This window comes from Scyliorhinus torazame, chromosome 1 (assembly GCF_047496885.1).
Source record: "Scyliorhinus torazame isolate Kashiwa2021f chromosome 1, sScyTor2.1, whole genome shotgun sequence".
Lineage (NCBI taxonomy): Eukaryota > Metazoa > Chordata > Chondrichthyes > Carcharhiniformes > Scyliorhinidae > Scyliorhinus > Scyliorhinus torazame.
The window spans coordinates 200,224,303-200,239,506 of NC_092707.1; positions in this window are offsets into that span (position 1 = coordinate 200,224,303).

The window sequence follows — 15,204 nt, forward strand, 5'->3', positions numbered from 1 at the left end:
GGAGGCGAAAGAGGCTGGAATTCTGGCCTTTGCGTCCCTGGTAGCCCGGCGAAGGATTCTCCTTCAGTGGAAAGATACGAGGCCCCCAAGCGCGGAATCCTGGATCAGCGATGTGGCAGGGTTCATTAAATTGGAGAGGGTGAAATTCGCCTTCGGTACAAGGGTTCTTTAGGCGGTGGCAACCGTTCTTAGACTTTCTGGCAGAACGATAGACATTGGTCAATGGCAGCAGCAGCCGGGGGGTGGGGGGGGGGGGCGGTTTACTTTATTTGTGTTTATGTTATTTACACTGGAAGGGTCTGAGGGGGTGTATACACCTGTTGTCTTAAGTCGGGGTGTTAATGTTAATTTATTATTTCGGTCCGGGGGGGAGGGGTTTGGGGGTTGCTTTTTAAGATTTTGTACTTAACCCTGTTGGGTTCTTTTTTCTTTCTCATTTTGTTATTGATATTTTCTGAAAACCTTTAATAAAAATTTTTTTTTTTTTAAAAGGGGCAGGGGGTAGGAGTTTTCCGTCGGCGGATACAAACCTCGAGATTCCCATAGGGGGAGGAATTTGATCAAACTGTTGTAAACATACAAGCTGTCTGAGTGTATGTCCACAGGCATTGGGAAATGTCCGGGTGATCAACTACATAAGCTATGGCTGTGAGTTCTGCTCCAGATCCAATGGATCGATTGGGTTTCGATCACCCTCATTGATCCTGGCCAATTAAGGGCGGATACCTCAGTGGCTGGGTGGTCCCAGCTGTCATTGTCCCAGACATGTAGACCTTTCCAAATAAGGGGAAGTGGCGCCGGTTAGTCTGCTACTGTTGCCGTTCCTTGATTCGAGTTCTATTGTCCTGAGGGAAACAGTGATTGACTATTAATGGGTGCAAGTTTTGGTCAGGTCTGGCTTCTTTGCACAATACACAGAGGCTGTGTACTTGTCTGTGTCCAAGTTGACCACAATTCCCATGATCCTTTGCAGGTGGCCATCTTAGATGGTTACAGATAAAATATTGTCAATCTAATCTCCATGGAAAAGCTGATAGGCTCTGACGTGTCGGTCAGTGAATAATTCAAGTGGTAATATTTTCCATTGCAAAGAAGTCGATAACACTCGGTAACGGCAGGACAAGTAAGAGGTATACCAGAAATAATCCACTACTGTCAGAAGTTAAGGACATGGTACTTTGTGGCCAAACTGCCGGAGCAAACCTGGAGTTGGAGCCATATGTTACCCAAAGACATAAACTATCTGTTCAGGCTGGTTGTCTCCTATGGGAATGAGGGTCATCATTCCGTCATTGTTAAGGATCATGTCTGAAACCAATTTTATGAACATCATAGTGGGATAGTAAGAACGAAGGAGACAACCAGATGTTATTTTTCATGGCCAGGGCGCGATAGAGAAATTGAGGAGAAGATGGAAATCTGTTTGGCTTGTGCAAGAGTTTGAAACCTGCTGCCACGAGCGCCATTAAATTCATGGGAATGGCCAGAAGCGACATGGCAAAGAGTTCATATAGATTATGCCAGACAATTTGAAGGACAAATGTTTTTCATTGTGGTAGGTGTGCACTCGAAATGGCCAGAGGTTGCCATTATGGAGATTACGTGCTGATAGAAAAGACTAGAAAGACTATGTAAGATTTTTTGCAAGATACAGTTACCCTGAACAATGACAATGGGCCACAGTTTATTTCACAAGAGTTCACAAATTATCGAAAGGATAACGGAATCCAACAGATCCAATCCGCTCCTTATCATCCTGCCACAAATGGGCTGGGTGAAAGGTTTGTTCAGATAATGAAGCATTCATTGAAGGCAACCCATGAGCAAGGATCATTGTCTAAATGACGAAGCCAATTCCTGATCACATACAGGAACACAATACATTCGACAACCCAAAGTTCTCCAGTAATACTCATGATAAATAATCAGTTATGCACAGCGTTGGATCTGCTGAAGCCGCCTGACACAAGAGAGATTGTTGGGAGGAAACAGCGAAGGTTTTGCGACATACGAACAAGGCTAAACGTTGTGTTCTTCATAAAGGTCAAAACGTATTGACAAGGACTTCCGGTGACGACGATGAGCTGAGCAGTCACACATCAGGTGGCTCTCCTCCCGTGGATCCAAAAAATAGCCACTTTTTAACGAAAACTCACCAGAAAACTCAGCAAGTCAATCCCCAAACCTTAGTAAGACGGGGGAAGGAAGAAAGAGAGGAGAAAACATGCCTGGAAAAAAACAGTCTAGCGGACAAACAGAGACCAGGAAGGGATCAGGAACAGCAGCAATCGGAGGAGCCGAACAGCGCACGAGGCGGTGGAGCGCAAGTTTCGCCGAAGTGACAAGGGCAGGGCAGCCACGAACAAAGCCCTCCTGCGCTGGGGGGAGCTAGAAGGCATCCTCCGTGGAGGCACTAAAGGAGCACCAGCTGGAGATAAAAGCAGAGATAAAAGCAGACATGCAGGCTGCAGTAAAGGACGGGGTGGCCAAAACTCAGGCACAAATACAGCTCGCCCTGAGCAGAGCAGAGACGAGACTGGAAGCCCAAGAGGCAACCATCAAGGACTTGGAGAAAGCCGCAACTGACCAGACTGATCAGCTCGTGGCACTGGAGAAAGAGATGGCGTGGTTGGTCGCGACGCAGGACAGCCTGAGGGGTAAAGTCGAGGACCAGGAGAACCGCTCAGGGAGGCAAAACATGCGGATTGTGGCCTGCCGGAGGGAATCGAGGGCAGGGCCCCCGTGAACTACGTAGCCCAGATGCTGGTCAACCTGGTGGGATGGGAGACTCTCCCCAACACACCAGAAATAGACAGGGCACACTGGTTGCTGCGTCCGAAACCCAAAGCCGGGGAACAACCAAGAGCAGTAATAGACAAACTGCAACAATACCAGGACCAAGAGAGAATCCTGCGTTGGGCCAGGCAGTACAAGAACTGCCGCTGGGGAGGACACAAATTAAGAATATACCAGGACATTGGGGCTGACCTGGCCAAGCGCCGGGTGGAATTTAACAGGGCAAAGGCAGCACAGTACAGGAGTGATGTACGCTTTGGTATGCTGTGCCCAGCAAAGCTCTGGATCACATACCAAGGCAAGGACCACTTTTTCACAGCCCATGCCGAGGCAGACAAGTTTGTTGTGGAGTCCAGATTGGAACAGCGACAGCAGGGGACTCGATAAAGGGCCCATGGCAAGGAACGACAGCACGGCAACAAGCTGATGCGGGGCCGGGGGAGCACCAGCACCCCTCCCCCACCTAAACACAACCTGAGCGACAAGCGGCAAGCCACCACCCGAGAGACCACTTTGCGTGGGAGAACGTGGCCTCGTTTGAGAGAACGAGAGCAGCGGAAAAGAGAAAGCGGAGTGGCAAGCGACAGGAGTGCAGGGTAAGTCGGGGAAAGAACGGGCAGGAATTACAGAGTGCGAGAGAGGGAAATGTGAGACAGTAACTCCCGGGAGTGGGGTCACCATACTCGCGGGAAAGCTAGCGCCAGGAGCATGCAGCCGATAAAGGTCACGACGCACACCTGACAGGGGGGAGAGAGCCAGGCGGGGGGGGGGGGGGGGACAAACAGTGGGGACGGGGCAGCAAAGGGGGTAAAGTGATGGGGGAAGGGGGGGGGGGAGTATGGGAAAGGGTGGATAAGGGGGAGAAGGGGGACTGGGGAGGGAGGGGGACATAGGGAAAAGGAAAAAAACAGGACCAGAGCGAACGCGGTAAGATGGCTAAAAAGGGCCGCAACGAGGGACCCAGAGCAAGGAAGCACTGCAAACAACCACCTAGTACGGTCCCTGTGCAAAGGGAGATCCCAGAGTGCAGGGGCCTGCCCACGTGGCGGACGCAAGGTTGGCGGCCATGTTGGGCACCCTCTGGTCAAAGGGAAACCTCGGCGTGCAGGTGCAGATCCACGTGGCGGACGCAAGGTTGGCGGCCATGTTGGGCACCCCCTGGTCAAAGGGAAACCTCGGAGTGCAGGTGCAGATCCCCATGGCGGACGCAAGGTTGGCGGCCATGTTGGATGCCCCTGGACAAAGTGAAACCTCGGAGTGCAGGGACCTGACCACATGGGGAGAGCAGTGACAGGAGCCAACTTGGACAGCCCACTAACAAAGGGAAACCATGGAGTGCAGGGGAGCGTCCACCAGGTAAGTATAGTTAATCCCACAGGAGCAGTGGACAAAAAAACCCCACCGGGATAGTCACCTGAAACGTCAGGGGACTTAACGGCCCAGTATAAAGATCCAGAGTCTTCACCCACCTAAGAAACATGAAAGCCGACAGTCTTCCTCCAAGAGACGCATCTGAGAGAGCAGGACCGACTGCGGGCTGGGTGGGACTGACCTACCATTCCTGCTGCGAGACGAAGGCCAGGGGGTGGCAATACTGATCAATAAGTGGATGATGTTTGAGGCGACGAAGACGGTTACGGACCCAGGGGGACGGCACGTCATGGCCCTAGGTAGTACTCATTAACGTGTACGCTCCCAACTGGAACGAATCAAAATTCATCAAAATGACCATGGCGGAAATCCCCGACATAGGGACGCACTGATGATCCATCGGGTGGGGGGACTTTAACTGAGTACAGGACCCACGGACAGACAGGTCGAACCCCAAAACAGGGAAGACCTCGAACATGGCGAAGGACTCGGTTGCTTTATGGAGCAGATGGGGGCAGTGGACCCTTGGAGGTTCACCCACCCGGGGAGAAAGAGTTCTCCTTCTTCTCCCCTGTGCACAACGTATTCTCTAGGATCGACTTCTTTGTGGTGGGGAAATTGGTGCTTCCGGGGCTGGTCAAAGCAGAATACTCTGCAATCGTAATCTCCAGCCACGCTCCACATCACATGGATATGAGGTTGGAGTCGGCAGTGCCCAACGCCCCACATGGAGGTTGAACACGGACCTCCTGGCTGACAAGGTCTTCAGCGAGAGAGTATCACAGGCCATAGCTGAATATACAAAAACTATCAAAACGGGGAGGTCTCACCCTCCAAGTTCTGGGAGGCGCTAAAGGCCATGATTAGAGGGGAAATTATCACCTTTAAAGCACAAAGAGACAGGGGGGAGAGAGCGAGTAGGCAGCAGTTGGTCGACTCCATACTGGAGGTAGACCGTAAATACTCTGAGGCCCCGAGCGTAGAGCTCCTGGCAGAGAGGAAAAAGCTACAAATGAACTTTGACCTGCTCTCCACGAGGAAGGCAATGCACCAACACCGCCAGGCATGGGGGACCCTATACGAACACGGAGACAAAGCCAGCCGCCTGCTGGCACACCAGCTGAGAAAGCAGGCAGACACTAGAGAGATTGTTCAAATTAGAGACAATAGAGGTACATTGGAAACAGACCCAGATAAGGTTAACAAAACCTTTGAGGCCTTTTACCGGGGGCTGTACACCTCAGAGCCCCTCGCCGGGGACTGAGGGATGAAACAGTTCCTCGATGGACTGGACATGCCAGTCTTGGGGGAGGGCAGAAAACGGGGCCTGGAAGCACCGCTAGAACTGGGAGAGATCATGGAGGGTATTAGCTCCATGCAGGCGGGGAAGGCACCAGGTCCAGACGGGTTCCCGGCGGACTTCTACAAAACATTCGCGACAGCACTGGCCCCGCACCTGCGGGAGATGTTCACAGACTCGCTGGCGAGGGGCATACTGCCACCTACGCTGGCACAAGCCTCAATCTCGCTAATACCCAAGATAGACAAAGACCCAATGGAGTGTGGTTTGTGCAGGCCCATCTCACTACTAAACATAGACGCCAAAATACTGGCCAAGATCCCAACCAAAAGGCTGGAGTACTGTGCACCAGAGGTGGTCGCTGAGGATCAAACAGGCTTTGTCAAACGTAGACAGCGAACATCGAACATCAGGAGCCTGCTGAACATGATCATGACCCCATCCGGAGAGAGAACATCTGAGGTGATCGTCTCCCTGGATGCATAAAAGGCCTTCAACAGAGTCGAATGGAAGTATCTCATTGAGGTACTGGAGCGGTTCGGGCTTGGAACAGGGTTCACATCCTGGGTGAAGCTCCTACACCACGCTCCCATAGAGAGCGTATGGACAAATAACAACCAGTTCCCAGTACTTCCAGTTGTATGGGGGCACCAGACAGGGATGCCCATTGTCCCCGCTGCTGTTCACCCTAGCGATCACAATCAGAATAGCAAAGAACTGGAGGGGGTCCGAAGAGGAGGACAGATGTGAACGGTGCCAAGGAGGCCCAGCCAACCACGCCCACATGTTCTGGTCTTGCCCCAGACTTGCTGGGTACTGGACAGTCTTCTTCGAGGCAATGTCCAAAGTGGTGGGGATGAGGTGGAGCCATGCCTGAATGTAGCGTTCTTCGGGGTATCAGATGAGCCAGATCTCTTCATGGGGAGCAGGGCGAACGCCCTTGCCTTTGCCTCCCTGATCGCCCGCCGTAGAATCCTGCTCAGCTGGCAATCAGCAGCACCACCCAAAGCTGCAGACTGGCTGTCTGACCTCTCAGAATCTCTCCAAATGGAGAAAATCAAATTCACCATCCGAGGGTCAGAAGATGGCTTCCTCAAAACATGGGAGCCATTCACCCGACTGTTACGGGACCTGTTTGTGACCATTAAACAAATAAATTAACCAAGAGCCAGGGGAAAGTAGCCGGGACATGATAGAAGAGAGGGAAGGGTGCGGAGACCGGGTGGGGGGAGCAAGAGAGAGTAGCCAAACCCAGCAGGAAAGAAGGGGGAGTAGGGAAGGGGGAGAGGGGTGGGGGGGGGGGGGCAGGGAGGGAGGGAGGACGAGGGAAGGAGAACAACAGAGGGGAGCCAGAAGGGCGGAAAGAGGAGGGAACACAAACTGGGGGGATGACCAAGAGATCAAGTGACATCGGGGCCACCACCCAGGTGCCCCTCCACCCGGTTTTGTTTTGCTTGTTTTGTATTTAAAAAAAGAAAAGTGGGTGATAAAGCCTGCCCTTACTGCTATGTGTTATGAAAAATCTTTCCTTGTTTCTTTTTGTATGTACTTCTTCTGTTTTTTTTGTGTTTCTCTGTGTGTATATCACGTATAAAACCCGATTAAAACATGTTTAAAAAAGTTTTGACAAGGAACTAAATAACCAGTGAGAAGTATATACCTGCCATTGTATTAGCACAAAGAGGCCTGGGCTCCTAAACATTTCAAATCAGAATGATATTGTGTGGAGGAGACAAGCTGACCAACTTTTAGCAGCTAGAAGAAGGTTGCCAGAGATAGTCAACGGAAAGTCCACAACAAACTATGTCAAGTGGAGCCCTGTACATACATGAGCTCCTGACAATACCAGAAACAACTGTGGAAGACAGTACCCCAGTTGAGGACATTTCAACACCGAGTCACCCTCCAAATCCTACCTAAACTCTGGTTGAGGCAACAATGGATGGTGTCCAATCTACACCAAATACACCAGAGATCACAGTCAACACGAGAAAGCAGAAGCCTGAGGTTCGCCGACAGCCACACAGGAATCAACATCCTCTGAAACGTCTGACTTATTGACTGTTGTGATTATTACTTGTTCATATTGTAAATTTTGATTGTTAACATTATACTGTGTTTCATTGCAGGAAACTCTGATGTTATGTTGTGCATTTAGGTTTGTTCCTAGTTGGGCAGCACGGTGGCGCAGTGGTTAGCACTGCTGCCTCACGGCGCCGAGGTCCCAGGTTCGATCCCGGCTCTGGGTCACTGTCCATGTGGCGTTTTCACATTCTCCCCGTCTTTGCGTGGATTTCGCCCCCACAACCCAAAGATGTGCAGGTTAGGTGGATTGGTCACGCTAAATTGCCCCTTAATTGGAAAAAATGAATTGGGTAACTCGAAATTTAAAAAAAAGGTTTGTTCCTAGTTGGAACAGGGTCACTTTAAGAGTTCAATCATATGACAAAGGGTGTCTTTTGTGACTTTTTGAAGAGCCGTTTTGCACTGTGGCAGGGGTGGAAACATAATTGAAGGGATTCAACATGGAATTCGGAGAAAAATGGACACTTTCAACAAATTGTGCATCTACATCCGCAGGTCTCCCTTTTCCTGCATCCCCATTATAACTGCATCCTTTATTTTATATTGCTTCTCATCACTTCATATTTCTCGAAGTTCCTTCTGCCATGTATAAGTATTTCACTTTAACCTATCTTCCCAAAGTTTCTCATTATCCTCCTAACTGTTTCCGAGTTTTGTATCATTTGCAAACTTTGAAATTATGCTTCATAATACCCAAATTTACAGTGTGACTATATATCAAAATGAGCAGTGATTATAATATCGACCCCGAGGGAGCGCCATTGTATACTTTCCTCAAGCCTGAAAAACAATCTCTCACCACCATTTTCTGCTTCCTCTCACTTAGCCAATTTTCCATCTGTGTTTTCACTAACCCTTTAACCCCACGGGTTTTAAAACTGCTAACTAGTCACTCGCACGGCCAGCATCTATTGCTCTGCTTCTCCTTCCGCCACCCTAGTTGCTCCGGAAAGCTTCCTTCTTGTACAGCTGAAGTCACAGAATCATATAATTTACAGTGCAGAAGGAGGCCATTTCGCCCATCGAGTCTGCACCGGCCCTTGGAAAGAGCACCCCACTTAAGCCCACTCCTCCACCTTATCCCCGTAATCCGACCCAACCTTTCAGACATTAAGGAGTAATTTAACATGGCCAATACACCTAACCTGCACATCTTTGGAATGTGGGAGGAAACCGGAGCACCTGGAGGAAACAGAAGCAGACACGGGGAGAACGTGCAGACTCCAGACAGACAGTCACCCGAGGCTGAATTGAACCAGGGATCCTGGAGCTGTTGAGCAGCAGTGCTAACCACTGCGTCATCGTGTCGCCCAAGTCAGGTAGAAAGTTCCAGCTGTTTGAAACCCTGGAAGGTCAGTGATTAGCTAACTGCACTTTATTGGAGCCTTCCTTTGAATCCTTTGAGGGAGATAAATGTGGTTTGATGACTTCAGATCGTATTTTGGATTCAGTGATGTGCCTTGCCAAAATATTTCATATGTAATTAGCTTCCTTGCTGACATACTTTGTCGGTAAGTGGCACTCGATATATCCAAACTCAGTACCAATTGTTCTCATCAAAGAAGCAGATCCAGGGAGTTGGGATCAGAACAATTTCTAATCAAAATTCATCTGGGCCACCTGAATTCACCTGCAAAGATCATAAACGAAGCGGATGTTTGGCGACGTATCTGTTTTTTTGTAATCATCTTCCACCCGAGAAGCTGCAGATGGGCAATAACCGCTTGAAATTTTCTTCTGGCATGAAGCTACACATCATATCAAAATGAACAAGATTCCTCCAGGACAGCATTAACCTTTAGTTCTGTTTGCTCTGCCACTTTCGTTTTGTGCAATTAATGCAATTCTATGCCTCTGCTGCTCTCAATAAATAATGAGCAAACAAATATCTGCTTGCAGCTCAAAGATTTTAACCTATTCCTCTCCCAAACTACTGTAAGTTAGGATGGCTGAAGCCAGCGCCTTCCCCAAACCCGGCATCTTTGCCATCATAGATGCACCATAGAAAGTATCCTATCTGGCTCCATCACAGCCTGGTATAGCAACTGCTCGGCCCCAGACCAAAAGAAACTACAGAGAGTCGTGAACACAGCCCGGTCTAACACACAAACCTGCCTTCCATCCATTGACTCTGTCTACATCTCCCACATAATCAAAGACCCCTCCCACCCGGGTTATTGTCTTTTCCAACCTCTTCCATCGGGTTTGAGATACAAAAGTCTGAGGACATGCACTAACTGGTTCAAAAACAGCTTCTTCCCCACTGTTACCAGACTCCTGAATGACCCTCTTTTGGACTGAACTGATCTCTCCACGCATCTTCTCTACTGTGTAGTACTACACTTCATATGCTTCACCCGATGTCATTGCCCATGTATTTACATTGTGTATTTATCGTATGTCCTATGTTTTTTCATGTATGGAATCTGTCTGGACCGATGCAGAAAACTTTTCACTGGACCTCGGTACACGTGACAATAAATCCAAATCCAAATCAATTGCATCCTCTTTCTGGCCATTTTCTTGGAGGTTGAACCGGACCACTCGCAACCTTATTTGACCCCGGTCTGGGATTCCAACCTCAATATTCACTTTGCCACTGACATCACTGATGTTTAGCTCAAAATCTGTCCCTGCCATGGTCCAACTGTTATCAAATCCTCATCCCTGCCATTGTCACCTCCAAATTCAACTATTCGAATACTGTCTTTGTTGATCTTCCGTTCTCCACTGTCAGAGACATTCCCATGCCTGGTTGTGAAGAAGACACTGAGTTTGGATGTTTTGGTGGAGACTGTTCATTGCTTGTCACCAAATTTACTTCTCCTCTCGAACACAACTCCCCACAGGCCCCCAGTGCTGTCTAGCACTTCTTTAGACACACATCTGAGTGATTAGCTAATCAATACCCAATGACTGTGAATGAGCAGAGGAAACGCTTGGAGATTGTTTCATCAGGAGAACTCTCCTCTGGTTCAGAGGGCTGCATTTGCTCATGAAACCTGCAGCACACTGGACCAAAATTGCTCATACTGATGATGCCTTACTTACCCTGGCTGAACTCATGAGATCATTGAGCCGCTGAACTCATGAGATCATTGAGCCTTTTGTGGCACTGGGACTGAGTCCTTCCCATCATGCCCACTGTTGACCGCCTCAGCTACCTCCTCCCATGCAGCATGTTTCTGGCATGGCTTCCCGTCTTGCCAGCGGTTGACACAAGCTGATCATGCCGATTGTGGACTGCAGGCAGGAGGGCACTATTGTCGGCCTCACTGAATCTGGGGGAGGGTTTTGCCCTTCTGGTCTGTCTCTCCTCTCGTTCTGATGGTGTAGGCACCAATGGATGAAAGCATGTAACAATTGTCCAATTCTTCAATGCCAAAAGACTTGCTGAAGTTTAATAATTATACCACCCATGAACAGTGAGAAAGTTTGCAGCAATTAACTCAAATGTGAATGCATTTGCCTTGCAAGACGGAAACTGCACAAGTTTCTGTCTGTACAGTGAATCCACAACATTGCGCATCTGCTGTGCCCCCGACACTGTTTTGTGCCTGGGGGCACTTTAAAGTACTGGATTTGACCTTGTTCTGGGTCAAGGCCTGCAACTCCGAGATCTGACATCCCACCCTCCAGCACTCATTGGACGGGCTAAAGGCCTATCACCAACACTTGCCGTTCGTTGGTGGTAGTTAACGTATTATTGAGCACACTCCATCATAGGCCCAGACATTGGAACGTAGCAAACTTAGAATCATAGAAACATAGAACCCCTACAGTGCAGAAGGAGGCCATTCGGGTCATCATGTCTGCATTGACCCTCTGAGACCCTACCTCAGCCAACTCTCGCACCCTATTCCCACAATCCCACCTAGCATGCACATCTTTGGATACTAAGGGACAATTTTAACATGTCCAATCCACCTAGCCTGCACATCTTTGGACTGTGGGAGGAAATCGGGGCACATGGTGTGCTGTGCCAAGTTATGAAAGGCACAGCAGACCAAGACGATTCAGGAGACCCTCTGGGGACCATACTGCAGGTCCCCACCGGACCTGTCAAGGCACTAGAAGTGTATCTTCAGCAGCCCAATTAACTGTTCAGTCACAGACCTGGTGGCACTGTGAGCCTCGTTGTGTCAGGTCGATGGATCGTTCTCAGGCTTCTGCACTAGCATCATCAACTAAGACCTCAGCGGGCATCCCTTGTCCCCAACAAGCCAGCCTTGCAGCCTGGGGTGGCCCTCAAATATTCCAGGGATTTGAGGTTGCCCAAGGATGAAGCTATCATTAACGCTCCCTGGAAAAGGTGCACACACATGCATGCTCCTCATCTGGTAGTCATGGACCATCTAGAACCCCTTCCTGTTAATAAAGGGGAGTCCCTGATATCATGGGGTGCATAAACTCACACATGTGCCATCGATAGCACCCTGCACCTGTGCCAAACTAGCCATTGTCCCGAATCCCATCGTCTTGATGGGCCTGGTCCAGGTTGAAATAAATGTAATCCGATGCCCTGCCATAGAACATAGAACATAGAACATAGAACAGTACAGCACAGAACAGGCCCTTCGGCCCTCGATGTTGTGCCGAGCTTTGTCCGAAACCAAGATCAAGCTGTCCCACTCCCTGTCATTCTGGTGTGCTCCATGTGCCTATCCAATAACCGCTTGAAAGTTCCTATAGTGTCCGACTCATGCTCCTCCGCTCTAAAGAGAAAAGCCCTAGCCCCCTCAACCTTTCCTCATAAGACCTATTCTCCAAACCAGGCAGCATCCTGGTAAATCTCCTTTGCACCCTTTCCAATGCTTCCACATCCTTCCTATAGTGAGGTGACCAGAACTGCACACAATACTCCAGATGTGGTCTCACCAGGGTCATGTACAGTTGCAGCATAACCCCACAGCTCTTAAACTCAAGCCCCCTGTTAATAAACGTTAACACACTATAGGCCTTCTTCACTATCCACTTGAGTGGCAACCTTCAAAGATCTGTGGACATGAACCCCAAGATATCTCTGTTCCTCCACGTTCCTCAGAACCCTGCTGTTGACCCTGTAATCCGCATTCAAATTTGTCCGACCAAAATTCATCACCTCGCACTTATCAGGGTTAAATTCCATCTGCCATTTTGCGGCCCAGCTCTGCATGCTATCAATGTCTCTTTGCAGCCTACACCAGCCCTCCACCTCATCCACTACTCCACCAATCTTGGTGTCATCAGCAAATTTACTGACCCACCCTTCAGCCCCCTCCTCCAAGTCATTGATAAAAATCACAAATAGCAGAGGACCCAGCACAGATCCCTGTGCATATAGTCCATCCGTGACCTAACGGCTGCATTTGTGCGTGGAAAACTTCAAGATGCCATACAGGTCACCCATTGAACCTTGGAACGATCCTCTGGTGTAGAGGTTTAGGGCTGCCGAAACCTTCGTGGACACAGGGAGTAGGTGCCCTCCTCCTCCACGTGGCACCTAGGTTGGCTAGAATGTCAGATAGGTGCCACACTGTCTCCCTGTTGGCGAAGTCATTTGCGGTTCATGTCCGGCAGCTCCATGAAGGAAACCTGGGTTCTGTAAACCCCCAGTGTCCTCTTCACCTGCAAGACCCCTGGTCGGCTTGTGAGGCACCCAGTGGCCTGCTTGCCTCCTGGAGCTGAGTTCTAGCTGAGTGTGGCTGATTATTGCTGCTGGAATCTGTGCTCCTCCGGCGCTGCTATGAGCAGAATTTCCAGCTCCACTGGCTTCATCTCAAGGACTCTCGGGAAGCTGCAAGGGAAGAGAGACAGAGCGAGAGAGGGAGAGAGAGACAGTCAGGTTGGTGTCCCAGCTGGTTACCTTAAGACCCTCTCCTCACCCTTTGTTCTCCTGATTCTGAAAGGAGCCATTCCTGCACCTTGTCCAACAGCTCGCGCTCACTCTGGTGCCCTTCCTACTTCATCAGTTAACTGGCCCCGATCAATGCCCTCACCCCTCCAGCATCACCTGCGGCCTCCAGTCAGGTTGCCCCTGATGTGTTGGGTGCTCTGAGATACAGATGAACCAACACGGTTGCGATTGGTACAACGCAGTTTTATTCCTTTAAACTATTTATATAACAAACTTGGTACTCAGCAGGTGGTGACTGTGTGAGTGTCTGGCTTTGAGGTCCTTGCCCTGTGCCGCCTCCTGATGGACTGCCCAGGAAGTGTTGTGTTTCTTGTTTTGTACTGTGTATGCTCTTGTCTGTGATTGGCTGTTGTGTTATGTGTGCTAATTGGTCCGTTGCTCTGTCTATCATTATGTATGTGTGTATGTGCTGTGATGTTCACTTGAATATCATGACATCCCCCCTTTTTTTTACAAGATTATGTGCCTACGTGGTTATAAATAGAGATGTGTACTGAGTGCAGCTAAATGTGTGTGTGTGTAATATTTACAGCATGTACATGGGGCTTAACTATATACAAGGGGCGATGTCGGGTGTGACATACTAACGAGGTTGTACCATAATTTTTTTTAAAAGTGGAAATGTGGAACGATAAAATGAATGCCTGTAACGAGAAGAACATAGCCATGTTAAAACAGTGGTTGCATGAGTTCAACGTGTAAACAGTCTCATAAGTCGAGTCTAGTAGGTGGGTGACGAATTCGGGTTGACCGCCTCAAGGGTGGGTCTGGAACCACCGGCTGAGGAACGGGCCTGGCCACGGGCGGCGACGGAAGGGGCGTGGTAGCAGGCAGCTCCACGAAGTCGCTATCAGGAACCACAGGAGGACACGGCGTCAGTGTAAGGTCTCGTTGCGAGCGTGGAAGTAGGCGAAGGGCCCAGCGATTGCGCCTACGCACGGATCCATCAGGCATGCACACCAGGAACGAGCGGGAAGCAGGTCGACACCCACCTTCGTCCAGGGGGACGTCACCAGCCCATGGGGCAGAAGCGTTTCAGGAGGTTGCGCCGGCTGAAACCTTTGGCAGGTTGTACAGTTGAGCACCATGTTGGCAATATCGTCACTGATGCCCGGCCAGTATACCGCCTCTCGGGCCCTCCGTCTGCACTTCTCAACCCCCAAGTGGCCTTCGTGTAGTTGGTCGAGAACCAGCTTGCGCATGCTGTGCGGAATCACAATCCGGTCCAGCTTCAGAAGGGCACCATCAATGACGGCCAGGTCGTCTCGGACATTGTAGAATTGTGGGCACTGCCCTTTGAGCCATCCTCCCGTCATGTGGCGCATCACACGCTGTAGAAGGGGGTCGGCCGCAGTCTCTCAGCGAATACGGGCCAGACTGGAGTCGTCAGCCGGCAGATTTGCCGATGTGAAAGCCACCTGTGCCTCGACCTGACATACGAACCCCTCCAAATATGGCGGCGTGCTCACTGCTCTAGATAGGGCATCCGCAATGATGAGTTCCTTCCCTGGGGTGCAGACCACTTGGAAGTCGTACCTCCTGTGTTTAAGTAGGATGCGCTGGAGGCGAGGGGTCATCTCATTCAGGTCCTTGTTTATTATGTTGACCAGGGGGCGGTGGTCAGTTTCGACCGTGAACCGGGGAAGACCATACACATAATCATGGAACTTGTCTAAACCGGTTAGCAAGCCGAGGCACACCTTTTCGATCTGCGCGTAGCTGGTCTGTGGGGGTCATGGCTCGCGATGCATAGGAA